We start from the raw sequence: 20624 nt of genomic DNA, 5'->3' as shown, positions 1-20624 counted from the left end.
CTAACTAACTAACTAACTAACTAACTAACTAACTAACTAACTAACTAACTAACCAACTAACCAACTAACCAACTAACCAACTAACTAACAAACTAACAAACTAACTAACTAACTAAATAACTTATTATCAAATTAATTAATTAATTACTTCGTCACATTATAAATTTTCAGTACGTTACAGGCTCCTCGTGAGAACAATGCTTTACATTGTTCATTAGAATATATAGTGACACGCACAAGAAAAACATGATACACAATGTGCGGTAAAAAGCGAAGTTACACTCAAAATAAAATGCATTAAAGCGTTCGAAACAGAAGAACATCCCCTAAGTTGTCTACGAAAAAAAATACGTATAATCAGAATGCGCATCGTCAAGCAAGGATACAAGTACTACAGTTCATATAAAATAAACGAAATATTAACCTAACTCTTCGAACACCACGAAGTTCTCGCGCGGGTGCGCGTGCGTATAGTTGGCGTTCGCTGACAAGCAGTGGCGTAGCTAGCTCGTCTGGCACCCGGGGCCCTTAGCTCTTCTGTCACCCCCCCCCCCCTCCCCCCCTGGTGTAGTCGAGGAAGGCGACGATATCAACAATTGTCGGGTGTCTTCAGACGTATATGACACCCCCCCCCCCCCCCTACTGGCCCCGTGCACCCGGGGCCCACGGCCCCTCGGCCCCCCCTGTTGCTACGCCACTGCTGACAAGAGTGCAGCGCAACCCACGCGCTCCATGCGGGACAATTCTAGCCTGAAAAATTAAGCCATATTAATAATAAATAAATTATGGGGTTTTACGTGCCAAAACCACTTTCTGATTATGAGGCACGCCGTAGTGGAGGACTCCGGAAATTTCGACCACCTGGGGTTCTTTAACGTGCACCTAAATCTAAGCACACGGGTGTTTTCGCATTTCGCCCCCATCGAAATGCGGCCGCCGTGGCCGGGATTCGATCCCGCGACCTTGTGCTCAGCAGCCTAACACCATAGCCACTGAGCAACCACGGCGGGTAAGCCATATTATGGCCCGTCTTTTTAATTGCACAGAACTCAATGGTTCAAATATTGACCTGTGAATTGCAGACTACTGCTTTGTCAAGGCAACCAAAGTTTGCCGAAAACATGAGTCCAAGGAATAATCGGCACATTATGTGCATTATGATACTGACGCGTGCTTATTTGCTCCGATTGCAAGGTACACATGAAGTTAGCCTAACCAAACGGTGTGCATGGAGTACCGACATTTGGATACCATCAAAATGAAGGCCTATTCTTTTTTGTTTTTTGCAAATTGGCTATAATTCCCATTAGAATCCCTGTACCATTATCATAGATAGAAACATGACCAGGTAATAACCGATTCGAGTGCCTGTTAACCTAATTGCACGGAATCTAATTGATGTGTAGGCAGCTAAGTATGCAGTAGTAGTGTCGAGTTTTCGTTTTGAAGTATCAATCAGAAGCACATTTACAAATGCAGGTGAACCTGGAAACGGAAAGAAATGTGTTCGAACAGTTTCAGAATTGTTCGCGTTTGAATTTACGCTGATGTTGCCTCCCATTGTGCTTTATGAAGTTCAGCACTAGCAGACTGTCCGGAAACGCACGATTAGTCCGAAAGCGTCCAGCTCACAAAAGAAAAATAGTTTATAGTTTACAGCATGCTTCCGATACTAATCCGCCTTTTTCCATTTTGCTCTGGTACCGTCTGTCGCATGCCACTGGCAACGCTTAGGAAGGGAGCAGGGGCTTTCACCCGTTGATTTCTGTACCACCGCCCATGTTCAGTGCGCGTCGTTAATGCGCTTCGTACATCGTGTTTGGCTTCCCCTGGGAAGCATGTCGTAGCTGGAAGGCATGCCGCACTAACCGACCACTGGATGAGCAAACCACAGCGTGCTGTTGCGTCATAGTGCGGCCGTTAAAGGCACGCCGAGTTCCTTCTGCATACGCGGCTGTCTTGTAGTTTGTTCTTGGAGATTTCCGCACTTGGAACTCGCTTTTTCTGTCGTTTTACACATTCTTTAGAGATTTAGCATATTCAGTGCGTCTTAGAGCGCAGCCTTGCGCGTCGGATTAAACATAGCGGTGCATTTTTTTGCGTCTACATATACAGCGACAGATCATCAATTGTGAGCTTCAAATATTGTGGAAACGGCGCATCGCTGACATGAAATAATGTCAGAACGTAGCAAAACATACATATCTGCCCATATGAGTAGCCGAGCCACTTGAACAAAATATATATACATTTGCACTTCAACATGCAGAGCAAGACGGTTACACCCTGCTGGACATCTTGGCCGAGAGACATCCAAAGGGGAGCAGCCGGCTGCGCGGACACATCGCCGACTGTTCATGCCACCGGCAAGGCTGGAGCACTGTGTCACCTACGTTGCTCGCATTGGGCACCTGTGGCCTGACATGAGCGTGAGGCTGCGGATGCTGTTCATCTCACTGCCCCTGTAGTCAGGTGAACCTGGGAGTGATACCAAGGCCAGAGTGAGAATCGCAGCCTTCGTGACATGATGAGCTTAATGATTTATTCTACGCGAGAAACAGTTCCAGCCACCTTACAGCACAGTCAGCATTATTTTCGTGCCCTTCATTCCTTAAATAATTTATTTCATCATGATCATCATAATTTATTATCCACTCTAAGGCCCCTGCTTGGGTCATTGCATAAGGGAGGGGAAGTACATTTACCGAACAATACTAAATCTGGTCCGTAAACAAAGCGCGGAAAAACGGGAGAGGTCATTCAATGAATAAAAATCAGTCAATAAAGAACGGGATACACATAATGAAACAGGGGTTACTAAGACATACTAGAAAAAGAATATTACACGGCATACACACGGTGGAGTGAAATTCAAGAACGCTCGGTACAGAGAATAAAATTGTAAACAAAGCATGATTTAAACGAACGAAAAGCAAGGTGAACTGTACATAATACAGGGATTACATAGGTTGTGTGGATCATAAATGACGAAATTTTACACCATCACGTTCGAGGACGATCAATTCGGGAAGCTTATTCCATTCCGCTATTGCAGTAGGCAAGAACGAGTTGTTAAAGGCGTTAGTAGAACCGTGAAGACGCTGAACGCTCAATGAATGGAAAAGACGACGAAAAGTGCGGATCGGCGGGAGGAGCGTTCCATGCAAATGCGGGAATGTGTAAAATATTCTGTCGAATAAACAGAGTAGGGTGATTCCACGTCGGTATGCTAGAGAAGAGACACTGAGGGAGTTCCTTATTTGACTGATGCTGTGCTTGTAGTCACAATTACAACATGTAAATCGTACTGCACGGTTTTGGACTGCTTCAATGGTGTTAATGAGGTAAATTCGGCGGGTGTTCGAAATAAACGCAGCATATTCAGGCTTAGTGCGTATATATGTTTCGTAGGCCAGTTGTCTATAGATTTATTCTGATGAATCCCAGTTACCTCGATGTGTTTGCTGCAACCTTTCTTGTGTGTTCTGCCCAGGTTTGTTTTGCAGTATTTAAGAGTCCAAAGTACCGATGTTCCTGTAATTGCGATACTGGTGTCGAGTACAACGAGTATGTATAGATGGAGTTAAAGCGTTTTACCGACACCTGCATAAGTTTACATTTAGAAACATTAAGCTTCATCATCCACTTTGAGCACCAGCTTTTAGTTAGGTTTAAGTTAATCTGCGTAAGGTTGCTTGACTTTATGTATATATGCTTGAAGAGCGAAAGATCAACTTCATTTGCAAAGAACCTCTTCGAGCGGAATTTAATATTGCACATTAGTAAAACGTGACTAATAGGATTTTTCGAGATTACTCGTACTTAACGTGCAAACAAAAAGCGCACAATAAAACCAAAAGAAACTCTCATGCACCATTTTCAGCAACGCCTTTTTGTTTAGATACGTACTGGCCGTCAGTAAGTAGCCTTGTGAATTGAACTTTGGGATTGATCCGCCTTAGTGAGTGTTAAATCTTTAGATGCGCCAGACTTGTTTAAAATATGAAGCCTTCCCTCAATGTCCCTATAACTTTTGCTGACCATGTCAGGTTTTCTTACCAGCAAAGTTTCTTCCTAGACGTAGATTTAGGCTTGCCTCGCAGCACATGCAAGGCAATCAATGAAATTATGGGGTTTTACGTGCCAAAACCACTTTCTGATTATGAGGCACGCCGTAGTGGGAGACTCCGGAATGTTCGACCACCTGGTGTCCTTTAACGTGCACCTAAATCTAAGTACACGGGTGTTTTCGCATTTCCCCCCCATTGAAATGCGGCCGCCGTGGCCGGGATTCGATCCTGCGACCTCGTGCTTAGCAGCCCAACACCATAGCCACTAAGCAACCACGGCGGGTGTGCAAGGCAAGCAGTATATATACATTGCGCGCAGTATTACAACTAGTACTAATTGTGAACTGTACTTCAGTGACGCAAGCAGCCTGGAATATTTGGATGTATACTAAGGGCTTTTATAGTTTGCCTTAAACCAAGTGACTAATCAAAAGTCGTTCTACGTCTCTATCTTCTCTTTCTTCTTCCAGTGGCCATGATATCCAAGAGCCGCATGGTGAACCACGGCAAGGGACATGGCCTGCCTTTCCTTGTCCGGCTTTCCAGAACCCCTCCGACTACACCGTGAGTCTACGTTGCTTCCAGCTATTAACATTTACGCCTCTGGAAACTAGCCCCACTGACAGCTATATTCGTTAATATTGTCGTTATTAAATGTTCGTGGGTGCCGCCCCAGGTCGTAGGCAATCATTACACGAACTTTGAATGAGCGCGATGGGCGCCTCCTATATTTTGGGGACAATCATAGCACCCACCTTCATCTTCCTGATTAACTATTTTGCTTGTATGGGACTCTCAACAGGGGCGTGTGAGTAGTAATTTTCAAAACCGAAGCAAATACTAATCGAATAGTGTCAGAAGCGAGAGTAATCGCAGATAAATAGTATTCGAATAGTTCTCGAGCGAGGAACTTCCATTTCCACCATTGATATGAAGCAGTCTTCACATCCCTATATGTTCACGATAGTACTAAATTTGCGTGAATAGATTGCACATTTAGAATTGCAGCTTATTGAAACAACAGCTGTAGCAATAAGAGCGAATAACCAGTTTTTTCACGTACTCTGGACTCACAGAAGAGTGCGAAACGGGTCTAGCCAGAAAAAGAAGCGAGAGAAACGGAAAGAAAGGACAAGACACATTAAAGAGGCTAAGGTAAAACATTGATACGTAAAGGATTTAACACTATACCTTGCACACCGCAGTCTCCCGAGTGGCGCCGGACAACCCGTCACCAGAGGCAATGTTCGAGTCCAGGCAGCGGATGAAGAACTGGGTCTTAGTGTTCCGCTGCCGGCAAGAGACGCTCTCTGACCAGGGCTTCCCGGACCATGCGCCCATGGACGCCTACAAGGCGCGATTCTTCGGACAGATGCTGGCCCTGTGGGCGTGAGTGCACGATCTCATAATCACAATATTTCTATGATGTCCCGCTCTGTGATCTTTATGAAAACCCTTCTTAACTTTTCCGTAAAACCTACCTTCCTGAACAATATATAAAGGATAGCCAAAAACTTTTTTTTTGTCTGAAATAGATTTATAGTTTATACATAAACGCGTCAACACTAAGGTGACATAAATTGCTACATAATTTAGCCACCACGAGATACTTCTTTGCATATACTGTGTCGTCACACCCCCCAGGCAACCACCATCACATACCATAGCCTCATCCCAGCTTCAAATTGCAAGTGCTTCTAAAACCATGGAGAATAAATATTTCAAGTGTACTCGTTTAGTTCTTCAAGCACTTGTTTATATTGTGCAAGCGCATGAACAATCGAAATTCTGAATCCAAGTTGAATGCGATACTATACCGAAACAAAGTATGATGGAATATTGCAGCCAGACTTCCATAAAAAATGGCCCATGCCTACGGCCCACTGGAGACTCGTCTAGCCATTCCCAAGCCAACCATATATAGTGGAGAGCGCACTTCTTTCCTCGTGAATGATCTGCCTATTTGAACAGAGTTACGTTCAAATGGAATTTGTGGGCATTTTGTTTTCACGTTGAAATTAGTCAAGTTTCACCTGCCCCATCCTTTTTCACCATGGTAGCTTAGTAGTCTTAAGAAATTTCTGTTCAGACTCTACACTTCTGCAACAACTAGTTCTTGAAATTTGAGTAGGCGTTCCTTTTCATATTGAGCCCACCTGTCCGGAGTCGTATCCCTTACATATCACCTAGGCTAACTTCACTTGTAAACGTGCTGTGTACCTCTTTTTTTGTGAAGTGAAGGTGTTCCTCTATTACTAAGAAAAAAAGAATGAAAAAGGCACTTAATTTTTCTTCAATTATATTTTCATAAGCTATTCCTAGTAATTTGCACGTTATAACGTTTGCTCTGTTGCATTTTAGGATTGGGACATTGCACAGCAACAAACATAACACTGACTTTGTATTCTACGGTGATATCATGTAACAATCTGTCATTTTCGGTTTTTTGGTCCATCATTGTCTGGCATGACACTAAGTCCTTGCCATTAGTAGTATCGGCCACTTCCTGCAAAAAAAAAATTATGTAGTGGTGCGTTAAGAACACAATCTAATTATGAGGCACACCGTAGTGGGAGACAGGAATAACTTTGCCCACATGGGGTTTTCTAGCGTGTACATAAATATAAGTACACGAGAGTTTTTGCAATTTGCCTCTGTCGAAATATGGCTACTGCCGCTGGGACCTAACCCACAGCCTCGATGAGGATAGCTGTAGGGGCTTGCTGGTGCCGCATTTCCTACTTTGTTGCTGCGCAAGTTGGACGAAAAGGACAACAGAAAGGCCCATTTGACACTACACAGAGCTGTGTGTGTGTGTCAAGTGTCCCTTTCTATTGTCATTGCCGTTCAGCTACAACAAAACACGACACAACCTCGAGCTCCATAGCCGGTAGCCAATAGCGTAGCCACTAGCTATAACCATTAAGCTACTTGCTACAATGGGTGATGCTGCTTCAAAATAAAATTATAAACAGAAACGAAGGCAAATAATCGTAACATAAAATAGCCCCTGGTGTCCTGCCTTGATTCTTTGTCTTTGGCCAGATGGGCACTGATTTACACTTTCCCACACTACGTAATACCATTCCTTCGTCGTCTGTTGGTTGCCGCCACCATCTGCCTGCTTCTGGGAGCCATCTTCTGGAATATAAGGGCTCCAGGAGCACGTCTTGAATGGACTCGGCTTTCACTATGCATTCCTCGGTCTATGTCTCTGGCCACTTCTGCATGCTATTCACAGCGTGTTTACACGAGGTATTCAGAGACCTGGATTGGGAAGAATTGGGGATAAAAGTAAATAGAGAATACCTTAGTAACTTGCGATTCCCTGATGATATTGCCTTGCTTAGTAATTCAGGGGACCAATTGCAATGCATGCTCACTGACCTGGAGAGGCAAAGCAGAAGAGAACTAAAGTAATGTTTAACAGTCTCGGAAGAGAACAGCAATATACAATAGGTAGCGAGACACTGGAAGTGGTAAGGGAATACATCTGCTTAGGGCTGGTAGTGACGGTGGATCCGGATCCTGAGAGGGAAATAATCAGAAGAATAAGAATGGGCTGGGGTGCGTTTGGTAGGCATTCTCAAATCATGAACAGCAGGTTGCCGCTATCCCTCAAGAGGAAAGTGTATAACAGCTGTGTGTTACCAGTATTCACCTACGGGGCAGAAACCTGGAGGCTTACGAAAAGGGTTCTGCTGAAATTGAGGACGACGCAACAAGCTATGGAAAGAAGAATGATAGGTGTAACGTTAAGGGATAGGAAAAGAGCCGATTGGGTGAGGGAACAAACGCGAGTTAATGACATATTAGTTGAAATCAAGAAAAAGAAATGGGCATGGGCAGGACATGTAATGAGGAGGGAAGATAACCGATGGTCATTAAGGGTTACGGACTGGATTCCAAGGTAAGGGAAGCGTAGCAGGGGGCGGCATAAAGTTAGGTGGGCGGATGATATTAAGAAGTTTCCAGGGACGACATGGCCACAATTAGTACATGACCGGGGTTCTTGGAGAAGTATGGGAGAGGCCTTTGCCCTGCAGTGGGCGTAACCTGGCTGATGATGATGATGACTTCTGAATGGCTATATCGCAGACAGTAAGAAGACAGTACTCAAGTCACCAATCGGTAATGCTATGTAACAAGTGTGGCATTATCACGAAACATTCCTTCTTCAGGTTATAACTGCTACAGAGCTTACATTCAGTACAATATTCATTTGGATGTTGGACATGACAGCAGCTATACAGCCATGCTGATATTTTGGACCTAAATGTGTAGAATTAGAACTATCTGATAAACACGTTTAGTTTAGGCTTAAAGTCCCCTGTGGTAAATATCTCAATATTGCAGAATCAGTTATATTATTGAAGATGTGGGCAATACTTGCAATACAAATACAGAGTGATGTTAACTCAATAACAAAACCCCACTTGCTAACTTTCAAGTTAGTGAAGTTAGGTTGATAATTTTAGGATTGGAATTAGTGAGGTTAGCGAACTTTAGTGCACACATTTAAATTGAGAAATTGAAGTGGAACAGGAGCAAAGCCATATTTGAGGAAATAGTATTTGCTTGGCAATCTGTCATGAAATGCATTGACGCTTAAGTTCGCACTGTGAACATAGCAAAAAGTGGACTGCTTACAAGTTTCAATAAGATAATCAATGCTTTTCGCCGCAGATATTTCATAAAAACTAGTGCTAACCACAGGGGCTCTTGCTGAACTAAGGTTGCTTCATTACTTGCATTAATTCAATTCCACAATTAGGACATGTACTCTAAAATCGTTAGTTAACTTTAGTTATGGCATTTTGTCAGCTAATACCACATTGAAATTTGTTTTGCAAGTACTCCGTACTCTTCAAGTAGCATAGGCGATGTGACATAATTGGTATATTCACCAGAGGTGATCTTTAATGGACTTGTTTACATTAAAACAGATAACCCGGCATACTACGGGGTATATGTTGTTGGAAACTATGGCATCGATTCTAAGAACACTAGAGGAGAGATGCTAGTAGAATTCGCGGGAAGCAATAAGCTCCGAATAAGGAATAACTTCTCCAGGAAACGTAGCAGCAGAAAATGGATCTGGAAAAGTCCTAATGGATAAACAAGAAATAAAATAGACTTCCTACTTTCTGCCGATACCATCATAGTGCAGGATGTAGAAGTATTAGGTAGGATGAAGTGCAGCGATCATGGGTTAGTGAGGTCGGTCATTTACCTCAGTATGAAGGGAGAGAGCGAGATTAGTCCAGAAGAAGTAGGCCAACATAGGCGCAGGAAAGATAAAAGCAGAGCAGTTCAGGCTGGTGCTTGCAGACAAATAGCCTTAGAACAGAGGTATGAAGAGGACATAGAGATTATGAACGAAACCGTAACTATAGACTAGCCTCAGAAGCAGCACTTGATGTAGAAGGTAAGGCACCAAGGAAACCAGCAGGTAAGCTCTTCCGAGCAACGACGGACCTCATAAAGAAACGACAAAGAAAGAAAGTGTCCAACTGAAGACGTCATATAGAAGTTGCGGAACTGTCAAAACTGATCAACAAAGAGAAAGTAAGGGATATTTGAAATTATAACATAAGAAGGACTGATGAAGCAGTAAAGGTACTGAAGGAAGCTTGGCATAGGACAAGCTAAAATATATGCACTGAAATATAAGCAGGGTAATATAAGCAATTTAGATTATATCCTAAAATCAGCAGAAGAGTCCATACTGACCTGTACATGCCCAGAGCAGCCACGCTACCTCCATTCGAAGTACTAATCAACAGAGTACAGAGGTCCCTCCTATAACAATGGATTAAGTTAGAAGGGCCTTGCAAGACGTGAACCGGGTGAAAGCGGCGAAAGAAAGTGGAATAACAGTGGATTTATTCAAAGATGGACGAGGTACCATGCTAAGAAATACGGCCCTTTGTACGAAATGTCACACAGCTTCTCCCGAGAACCCGAAGAATGCAAACAGTATACTAATCCGTAAAAAGGGAGACGTTAAATAATGCAAAAACTACAGGCCCATTAGCTTACTTCCAGTATTTTATAAAATATTCACCAAGATAATTTCCAATAAAATAAGGGCCACACTTCAGTCAACCAAGAGAAGAGGCAGACTTGAGGAAGGGATACTCTACAAAGGACCCCACCCACGTCGTCAACCAGGTAGTCGAGAAATCTGCAGAATACAATTAAGCTCTCTATATGGCTTTGATTATGAAAAAGCATTTGATTCAGTAGATATACCAGCAGTCATAGATGTATTACGTAATCAAGGAGTACAGGAGGCATACGTGAATATCTTGGAAGCTATCTACAAATATTCCACAGCTACCTTGATCCTCCACAAGAGTGAAATATACCTTTAAAGAAAGGGGTCATGCAAGGTGACACAGTCTCTCCAATGTTATTCACTGCATGCATGAAAGTAGTATTAAAGCTACTAAACTGGAAAGGCTTAGGAGTGAGGATAAACGGCGAATATCGCAGCAACCTTCGGTTTGCAGATGACATTGTCCTGTTCAACAAGACTGGGGTCAAATTACAACAAATCATTGAGGACCTTCAGAGAGAGAGAGTAAGAGTGGGGTTGAAGTATATTATGCAGAAGATAAAGATAATGCTCAATAGCCTGGCAAGGGAGCAAGAGTTCAAGATCGTGAGTCAGTCTTTAGAGTCTTTGAAGGCGTACGTTTACCTAGGTCAATTACTCACAGGGGATCCTGTTCATGAGAAGGAAATTTACAGAAGAATAAAAACGTGTTGGTGTGCATACGGCAGATATCGCCATATCCCACTGGAGGCCTTACCATTGTTATTGAAAAGAAATGTGTACAATCAATGCATGCTTCCGGTGCGCAAACTTGGAGTTTGACAAAGGAGCTCGCGATCAAGTTAAGGTCCGTGGAAAGAGCGATGAAACGAAGAACGTTAGGCGTAACATTAAGATACAGGAAGAAAACTATGTGGATAAGAGAGCAAACGGGAATAGCCGATGTTAAAAGTGACATTAACAGAACAAAATGGAGCGGGGCAGGTCATCTAATGTGTAGGTTAGACAACCGGTGGGCCATTAGCTTTACAGAATGGGTGCGAAGTGAAGGGAAGCGCAATTGAGGACGGCAGAGGGCTAGGTAGGGAATCTAAGGTGGGTAGAAGACTAGGTGGCGTTATCTCAGCAACCTTCGGTTGCTGAGGTATTCGCCGTTGATCCTCACTTATAAGCCTTCCCAATTTAATAGCTTGAATACTTCTACCAAGCATGCAGTGAATAGTATTGGAGAGATTATGTCACCTTGTCTGACCCTCTTCTTATAGGTACCTTTGTACATTATTTTTGAGAATTAAAGCAGCCGTGGAATCTCTGGAGATATTTTCCAAGATAATTACGCAACCATCCTGTAGTTCTTGAATACTTAATGCCTCTATAATTGCTACGGTCTCTACTGAATGAGTGAGTGAGTGAGTGAGTGAGTGAGTGAGTGAGTGAGTGAGAGAGTGAGTGAGAAAACTGTATTTCGAATCAGAACGGTTCGCGTCCATCGAGTTAGTGGGCTGGGGCACGCGCCCAGGTCACGGCCAAGAGTTCTTGCCTCTCGGCGGCTTCCTTGGCCCGCTGGACTGCCCAGAGTTGGTCTTCCAGGTCCGAGCTGAGCAGCGCGGCCTGCCATCGCGCGCGGAGGCTGTCAATGGAGGCTTCGCTCTCATTGTCCTGTATTAGTCCCTGGCATTCACATAGCATGTGTTCTAGCGTGGCTCTGGTGCCACACACGTTGCATCTATCTGTTGTGCATATGTCTGGGCAAATAGCGTGCATTAGTATCGGACTCTTGTATGATTTGGTTTGTAGTTGTCAGCACTGAACAGCTTGCGATCTACTGAATTGGGGATGGGGTGGTGGATAAGTGCATCTTTGCATCCTGTAATGGTTGGTGATGTAGTTGAACCTGGTCATTCTGTTTTCCCATTCCCATACTTCGGAGGTCCCTGTGGAGGGGTCTATGTTCGTCGCAGCTCGGAAAGTGAATCCTCGAGCTACGTTGTGTGCCGCCGTGTTGGGGTTGTCCTCTCCCGTTGCGTCGGTGGTGTGGGCTGGTAACCATAGGGTGTGGATGCATCTGTCTTCCCTTGTTGTTTTGCCTTTTCTGAGTATGAGATCCGGCCGTTCGCGAACTTGCGTACTACCGTCTGGGAATCGCTGATTAAATAGTATGCGTTGGTTTGTGCTATGGCTAACGCTATAGCCGCTTCCTCCGCCGTTTCGATGCGTGTCGTATTTATAGTCAAGCTTGTGCAGCATTAGTTGTTGTGATTAAGTACTCCTGCAACAAAGCTGTGTTTGTAACGTGCAGCGTTTACAAAGACCACGTCCTTGTTTCTTCCGTAGTTCTTCGCCACGTTCATTGCCCTGCTTTTTCTCCTGCCCTCGTGGTGTACAGGATGCATATATTTGAGTAAGGGGGGTACCGTGACTTTGGCCCTTATTTCCTTGGGTATGTCCCATTTGTCTCCGTGTTGTATGTGGTAGCGGATCCCTAATTTATCCAGGATGTGTCTGCTTGCCGTCGTCTTGGAGAGGCGTACGTATTGCGCTATACGTTGCGCTTATATTGCCTCCTAGCGTGTTGTGCAGTCCCAATTCTAGGAGTTTCGCCGTGCCCGTGCTTAGCATGAGTCCAATCGCTTGTTTATATATCTTTCTAATCAGGCCGTCTACCTTTTCTGCGGCGCACCATCTGTGGTACGCCGCCACATACGTGATCTGACTTATGACCAATGCCTGGATGATTCTCATGACACTTGCTTCTTTCATTCCCTCGTGCCTGTTGGTGATTCTCTTGATCAATCGCATAGTCTGAGAAACTTTGTCTTCGCTTTTGCGAATGGTTTCTCCGTTGGTGCCCTTGGCTTCTATGATCATTCCCAATACGCTTATCTTCTCGACTTTGGGTATGGGTTGTCTATCTTGGGTCATGAGTTGTATGTCTTTGTAGGTTTGTGTGTTGTCGTTCTTGGGAGGTCTCCCCTTTAGCGTTGGTCTGTACAGCAAGAGCTCAGATTTTTCGGCCGAGCACGTTAGACTGGTGCATTCTACGTATTTCTCGACTGTTTCAACTACTTCTTGCAGTCTCTGTTCAATTAATACATCACTGCCATCGTTTATCCAAAGCGGGATGTCGTCTGCATAGAATGTGTGGTTAAGTCCTTCGATTCTTTGTAATTTGCTAGGAAGACCAATCAGAGCCAGGTTAAAGAGCATAGGCGATATAATCGATCCCTGCGGTGTGCCTGCACTGCCAGTAGGCACTTTCTCGGACGTCAGATCTCCTACCGTGATTTTTGCTTCTCTATCCGTTATGAACATTCGTATATAGTTGTACGTCCGCTCGCCCAAGCCAAGGTTGCTGATGTGATGCAGTATGGTTTGGTGTGCCACATTGTCGAATGCCTTCTTGAGATCTAGCCCGAGGATGGCTCGAGGCGACCTCCCTGGCTTTTCTATTAATTGGTGCTTCAGTTGCAGCATGGCGTCTTGTGTACACACGTTTCTTAGGAATTCTATCATCGTGTTTGGGAGTAAGTCATTGTCTTCTATGTAGTTGGTGAGCCACGCGAGGAAGGCGTGCTTCATCAGTTTGCCGCGCAGTAAGTTAAAGACATAGATTCCCAATACCCTCGGCAATCTAAGACATAGTCTTAGATTCCCGACTTGTAGATGTTTGCCAGGCTTTGGTATTAGGATTACTTGTGCCGTCTTCCACTGCTGCATTATCTTTCCTTGTTTCCAAGCCTTTTCGTAATATATTAAAGCTATATAGAGAGGCTGATTGCACTCTGCAGATTTCTCGATTAGCTGATGTATGGCATGGATTGGATCCATTGTAGAGTATACCTTCGTGAAGCCACCTTGTTCTTTTGGCTTACTGAATTACAGTGTTGCCCTTATTCTATTGGAAATTAGCCTTGTGAATATTTCATACTATACTGGAAGTAAGCTAATGGGCCTATAATTTTTCAATTCTTTAAGGTCTTTTTTTTTTTTGCGGATAAGTATATAGTTAGCATCCTTCGAGTTCTCTGGACCCCTTGAAGTCGTGAGACATTTCAAATAAAAATCCGCCAGCCTTTCAAGCATGATGCCGCCTCCATCTTCGATTAAATCGACTGTTATTTCATCTTCTGCCGTTTTTCCCCGATTCATGTCTTGCAAGGCCCTTCTAACTTCATCGCAAGTTATAGAAGGATCCTCTGCAACCAGTTCATTACTGCTACGAATGGAGGTATCGTGCCTCCTCTGGGTACTGTACAGGTCAATATAGGGTTCTTCCGGTTCTTTTACTGCAGTTTCGAAATTGGTGATGATAATAGCCTGCTTATCTTTCAGTGCATACGTCTTAGCTATTCCTATGCCAATTTTTCTTTTCACTGATTTTATGATGCGTCCATTTTTTGCTGGTTCCTCAGTCTTTCTTACATTTTAATTTCGAATATCCCTTATTGTCTTCTTGTTGATCAGTTTTGACAGTTCCGCGAATTGAACGTCGCCCCCACGCCCGTCGGCCCTAAAGCGGTGAAGGCACTTTTGTGCTTCTTAAGGACGACGGGCTTGTGCGAGCATCTGTGACTATTAATGCAACTTCTGTAAGACCACACGCGTCAGCGAACTCACCGAAATTTCCTTCTTTCCTTCCCTTCTCTCTCTCCCTGTGATCTTTGTTTTCTTCTTTCCCATTGCCCTGGTGTAGGGTAGCCAACCGGACGTTATTCTGGTTAACCTCCCTGCCTTCTGCTTTTCTCTTTGCTCCTTCCCTGCTTCCGCGAATTCTATCTGATGTCTTGAGTTGTATACTTTCATTCTTTGTCTTTTCCTTATTATGTCCTTCCTTACTTGGGAGTGCTTACCTACTGGTTGTCTTGGTGCCTTACCTCCCACTTCAATTGCGGCTTCTGAAGCCAGCCTAGTTACGGTTTCATTCATTACCTCTATGCCATCCTCTCTCTGTTCTAAGGCCTGCATATTTGTTTGAAATTACCAGCCTGAGTCTGCTTTTATCCTTACCCTTACTATTTTCTTCGTACCATGTTCTTAACGCGCTACTTCATTGCATAAGTTCCAGTTCATCTAGTTCGCAATTTTTCGTGGTGATAGCATTTGTCATGTAAGATAATTGTTTCATCGCTAGCTGTAACTACTTTAACGATTAGATTTTATTTTAAAAAATATGAAGCAAAGGTTTATAGCGTTTTGGTCGCACTTCATTGTTAGAATAACAAGAAGCATTTGCGTGCTCCGGTTAAGTGAGCATCGTTTTATATGTGATTACTTTGGCAGAGTGAAAGGCGATGGAAAGATTACGACGCTACACGTCACATCTTCGATGCGCTCACCTCGCTGGTTTGACTTGTGCAGTCGCCCCCTGTGCTGCCTCCCCCGCTTCACCTGGTCGTGACGCTCGAAAGGCCAGTATCGTCTTTGCCCGAAAGATAGGTGCAGGACACGAACATGTCGAACTCGTGCCATTCGTCCCCGGTGCCAATGAAAAAGAAGACAACGCACACCTATGTGAGAAACATGGTGAAGGAGGTGAGGGCACCAAACGTTGACCGTCTATTCTGTACACCATTCAGATAGCGAGCTTGGCACAGGACCAGAAACGCACAGATCCGGCATGATCGTCTCTGAAAATGATCGCCCGAGAAGTGATTGCCCCAGATGTTGCTTACCGAAATTACCCCGTGTATATCCCTGCGCTGTGCTACCTTTCTTTTTCTATTATCACATTTGGTGTTACACGTAAGATATGATCTTTATGGTAAGACCAAGTCGACAGAATAGAAGAGTAAGGTTGACTATTAATAAGCAGCAGACTAAGGTAATGTTCAATTGCCGAGCAAGAGAATGAAAATGTGCGCTTGTTAGTCAACCTCAAGAATCGGCGAAAGAATACGCACATCGAAGTCGATTAGTCAAGGGTGACCGCGATCATGAAAATGAAATTGAAAGAAAGAACAAAATCGGCTGGAACGCGTACGGCGCGAATTACGAAATCATGACCGGCAGATTACCGGTACCTTTGAAGTATGTGCAATCACTGTTTTGTGCGGGTGCGAAGATACTTAACAGAAACTTTGGGATCGACAAGGAACCTTGAGAAGAAAACCATTGCATCCCTCGTTCAGGGACAAGAAGAGAGCGAAGTGGATTGTTAGGGCTAACCGTTATTCTAGTTGACATTTAGAGGAAAAGATGGAGCTGGGTGGGTCATTAATGCGTAGGGCAGAAAAACGGTGGTTCATAAGTGCTATCGAGGACGACAGTCAGTTAGGTGGTGTGATAAGGTTAGGAAGTTGGCATGCGTAATACAGAATGTAAGATGTCTGTAACAGGCAGCCAAGGCCAAGTCAAATCTACCGCCTTTTGCCTTGGCTTCTCCTTCCGTTTGAAAGAAATAAACATCAAATCAAATCAAATCAGCTGTGCAAGGCGAGGGTTATTGGAAATTGCAGGGAGATGACATAAATAGGCTATTGGTGATGATGATGACGGCTTTATTTTCCCCTTGAGGTTAGCTTTCTTTTTCATTGCTTAACTTTTTACTGTCACGCTGGCTGATAGACGCAATGAAGTGCAATAGATAAGCAGACCAACCAACGTGGTAAGTTTGGGTAGTAACCAACAAAATTAGACGACGTATACTCGAGAAGAAAGGAAATATCATTTGTTGTCATTTAATGACTGCGATGGGGCATTATATTTTATTTGTGCGTTGTTTTTTTGTCGTGCATGAGCGCGGCATTAGTTGCCCTATCTCGTAAAGAGTTATGGTATCTCGGAATGGATGAGAAGTAGGATTATGTTTGTCCTATTTTTGATTTATTTTGTTAGGAGATCGCGCTATGCTTGCGGGCTTCGCTTCTATTCGTCATTTTATGCACTATCAGTATATATGTACTATATTACCCACGAGCCTAAATCTTAAATATCTTTTTGAGCAGTTTTATATATGCGACAAGGCAAGTACAAGTACATAAAATAGATGGAGTCGAGAATTGAGCAAGATAGCGTAGTAACGTAACATAGATAACGTAATATACCGACAGGATAATTTAGTCAAGTGCACTAAAGAATCTATTATATTGTGCTAATTTATTAGGATATGTGCCTGCATTAGGGATACTTATGTGCAGATATTATATGTGTATATTTTATTAGGAATATACGCATTTTTCATTACGTAGAACAGAGGTTCGCACTGCCACTGCTTTACTGTTAATCATAACGAGGTTATATAATACCCAGTTTGCTGGTAATACCATGCGACGCACATGTAACGTTAGCACATCTTATGACTATGACCAAACTTGACTATGCCACCTTCTTGGTGGTGATTACATAACTACAGGATTGGGAAGAAAACAGTAGTGACGAGGACAGTGAGATACAGGAACGACAACAACGACGCCAACGCGACAGTAACACGTAAACGATGACACCGACATGCTAAATATGACAGTATAATGACGACTATACGATCGTGACTATGATGGTGCTGGCATGACCACTTAAGTGGTGTTGCAGGGAAAACATTGTGCACGTACCATCGACGATAACTGCGAAATAACCGAACGATCGAAGGGGCAAACTAGTTTACGAAAGAAGGACTGATCCAACCATTGAATGAACGAACAATTGAAGTCGAGAACTAACGAACCACTGAACGAGCGAACGAACGAACCAAAGAAATAATTTAGCATGAATGAACGGAACGAACGAACGAAGGTTTTTTTGCCGAGTTGAACCACCGACCGTTGCCCATCGACCAACCAGAAAAACGGGCGAAAGAGAAAAAATAAGCTATTTGCTCAGAAACTTGCAACCATAAACATTGTAGAGCGTGCGCTGCTCCTTAAGCATCGTCATCAATGGCGACGCACCTGCAGTACATGTTTACAGTTGTAACATTTTCCTGATGCAACACTTAGGCAGTCATACCACCAATCACACATTCATCATCACGTCGTAACGTCAACATCGTTCTCTCATGATCTCGTTGTCCTTAGAATGTCGCTGTCTTCGATTATTATTAGTATAACTATAGGTTAACATGCAATAAAATAAACTCCTAACGTTTGACGGGACAATAAAAGTGAAAGCGGAGTACGCGACAGCTCGGAACAGAAGGGAAGAAAAAAAGCAAAGTAGATGTTGCGGACAAAAAAAAAAAAAACTTTCAAAGATCATCCGCAAAAAAAAAAAAAAAAAGAACACGCTACTGGTAGAAAGTGATGCACACGTCTCACTAATAATGTAACATGAGCAAGGGTAACACGATTGTTCCTCATTTTAACAAGGTGCGTTAGATAACGCTGGAGAAATGCTTCCCCATAACGATAATAATAAATTAATTGTGGGGTTGTACGTGTCAAACCACTTTCTGATTATGAGGCACGCCGTAGTGGAGGACTCCGGGAACTTCGACCACCTGGGGCTCTTTATCGCGCACCTAAATCTAGGTGCACGGGCCACAATGATAAGATCTCTGTTCAAAGCTACTCACGGAAGTAAACACGTGTGCGTCAAAGCAGAGGGCGCCTGGCCCTGAATGACCGCCAACGCAAAGCTGCCGAAACGCGCTTTCTCGCGAGATTACGCGACACTTTCCATCAGCGCCATCTGACGAGCGTCCTTCAACCTACTGCGTTCCCTAGCTTACAGTTCACTATATATATAGATGCTAATTGAGCTTTTGCTAAAACAATATTCGATTGCAATTTTTTACGTATTTAAATGAGCGATCAAAACTGCAACAATTGGCACATGGGAGCTGCGGCCGACTCTATTCTAATGCCCAATGCCCTAGCGCGGTCTGAGAGGTGCTAGAGGGCATTTTGATGGAAATACAATGATCGCCGGCCTGCGAGAATGCGTAATCTGATTTCATGGTTTCCCTTGCGTCTACTAGAGGACATTGTGATGCAGTTCAACCACAGGTATCGTGTTCTAGTTACTTTTGTTCGCGCCTGTACCCCCATGGCCAGAAATACATGTCGACAAGTTGTTTCATGTTTTGGGGAGGAAATTATGTTCGGGATTTACATGTTTAATTAAACGGCACGACATTGCTAGTTTATAATATGTTTTAGGAAGCAACTCTGGCCATGGGGAAAGAGGTGAAAAATTTAGAGAAAAAATACGCACTGCAATGCGTGTGAGCGAGATGCGCAATATTTCTAACATTTCCTGTGCAGGGTTTGAAATACATACATGTATGTTTATACCTATATGTATAAACATATGCATATGTTTATACGACGAGTCGCTCAAGGCGAACTAACATTGACTAACAAATTAACCAACAAAATGATATGACATTGACTACAACATATGAAGCGGTTAGGACAATTATACAACATATTTTACGGCACGAAAGCGAGGCAAGTAGACAAAAGTAATTTCACTGCTGGGATGTTGGAGTGATAAATGTAGCCACTGACGCGGTGCGCACGAAACAGCAAGCCAAGGCGATCGTGTGCTTATAAGTGGAAGTTAATTGCATAGCGTCGCCACATACTTGATGTAAACGACGCAGATGCTTTCACGCTATTTTCCTATTTCACTTGTCAGGAAGCGCACGTCTGCCATTTCCTTCCTTCCCTGTTCTTTTGCTCTGCTTTACTGGATAGGGTCCATTTCACGTAGTTCGCAATTTTTGGTAGTGATAACATTATTTAGTTGTGATTGTGGACGGCACTAGCTAATTTTGTTTCTGTCTATTCCTTAATATAAGAAAATATTGAAATAAAGTTTCATACCACCTTGTTCACACATAATTGCCCAGGCTATTATGTGTGGCTAGGCATTGCCGTACTCGAGTTCATTGTGCGCGAAATCATTTCATAGGCGATTACTTTGTCAGTGCGAAAAGGCAATGGAAAAGTTACGACGCAACACTTCACGTCTTCGATGCGCTCGCCTTGCTTGGTTGACTCGTGCAGTCGTCCCCCGTGCTGCTTCCCTCGCTTGACCTGGCGATGACGCACGAAAGGCCAGCATCGTCTCGGCCCGACAGATGGGTGCACGGCGCGAACATGTCGATCTCGCACCGTTCGTGTCCGGCACCATTGAAAGAGAAGACAATGGGCATGCATGTGAGACGCATGGTGAATTGGGTGAGTACAAGAAACAAAAAGGCTTTTAGCCGTACACTCGCACAGGTCCCGTGTAATCTCCTCCGAAAGTGATCGCCCGAGAAGCGATTGCCCAAGATGTTACTTCCGAACCACTGGCTGTTCGTGCCTCGATGATATTTGTTCACCTACGTAGTCCCATATACACCAACGCCAGCTGAAACGCAAAGGTAGGGGCCATGGTGTTTTTTGGCAAGACATTAACGAGCTGATTTGCCGTAAATGATGGACAGTAAAAGAAAAAGAGGCAAACGGAAGCGAAGCACGTGAACATAGCGCCAACTTCCAACATATGCATCGTTGTGTAAAACGCTAGGATAAATAATGTGTCTCATCAGATGGGAGAGGCAAAGCGAA

The 20624-nt window shown here is 43.8% G+C and overlaps 1 long non-coding RNA gene across 1 annotated transcript; it reads right to left on the bottom strand.

Annotated features, from left to right (window-relative positions):
* Positions 1–766: 766 nt before the first annotated feature.
* Positions 767–16193, bottom strand: LOC129386947 (uncharacterized). The gene is made up of 3 exons (XR_008614292.2): positions 15468–16193; positions 5262–5451; positions 767–2478 (listed from the first exon to the last, which is right to left on the bottom strand). It is a non-coding gene; the product is annotated as an uncharacterized lncRNA (long non-coding RNA).
* Positions 16194–20624: the final 4431 nt, after the last annotated feature.

This window comes from Dermacentor andersoni, chromosome 11, assembly GCF_023375885.2.
Source record: "Dermacentor andersoni chromosome 11, qqDerAnde1_hic_scaffold, whole genome shotgun sequence".
In the NCBI taxonomy this organism is placed as follows: domain Eukaryota; kingdom Metazoa; phylum Arthropoda; class Arachnida; order Ixodida; family Ixodidae; genus Dermacentor; species Dermacentor andersoni.
The sequence above is the reverse complement of the archived record's forward strand: the minus strand, read 5'-3'. Positions and strand labels throughout refer to the sequence as shown.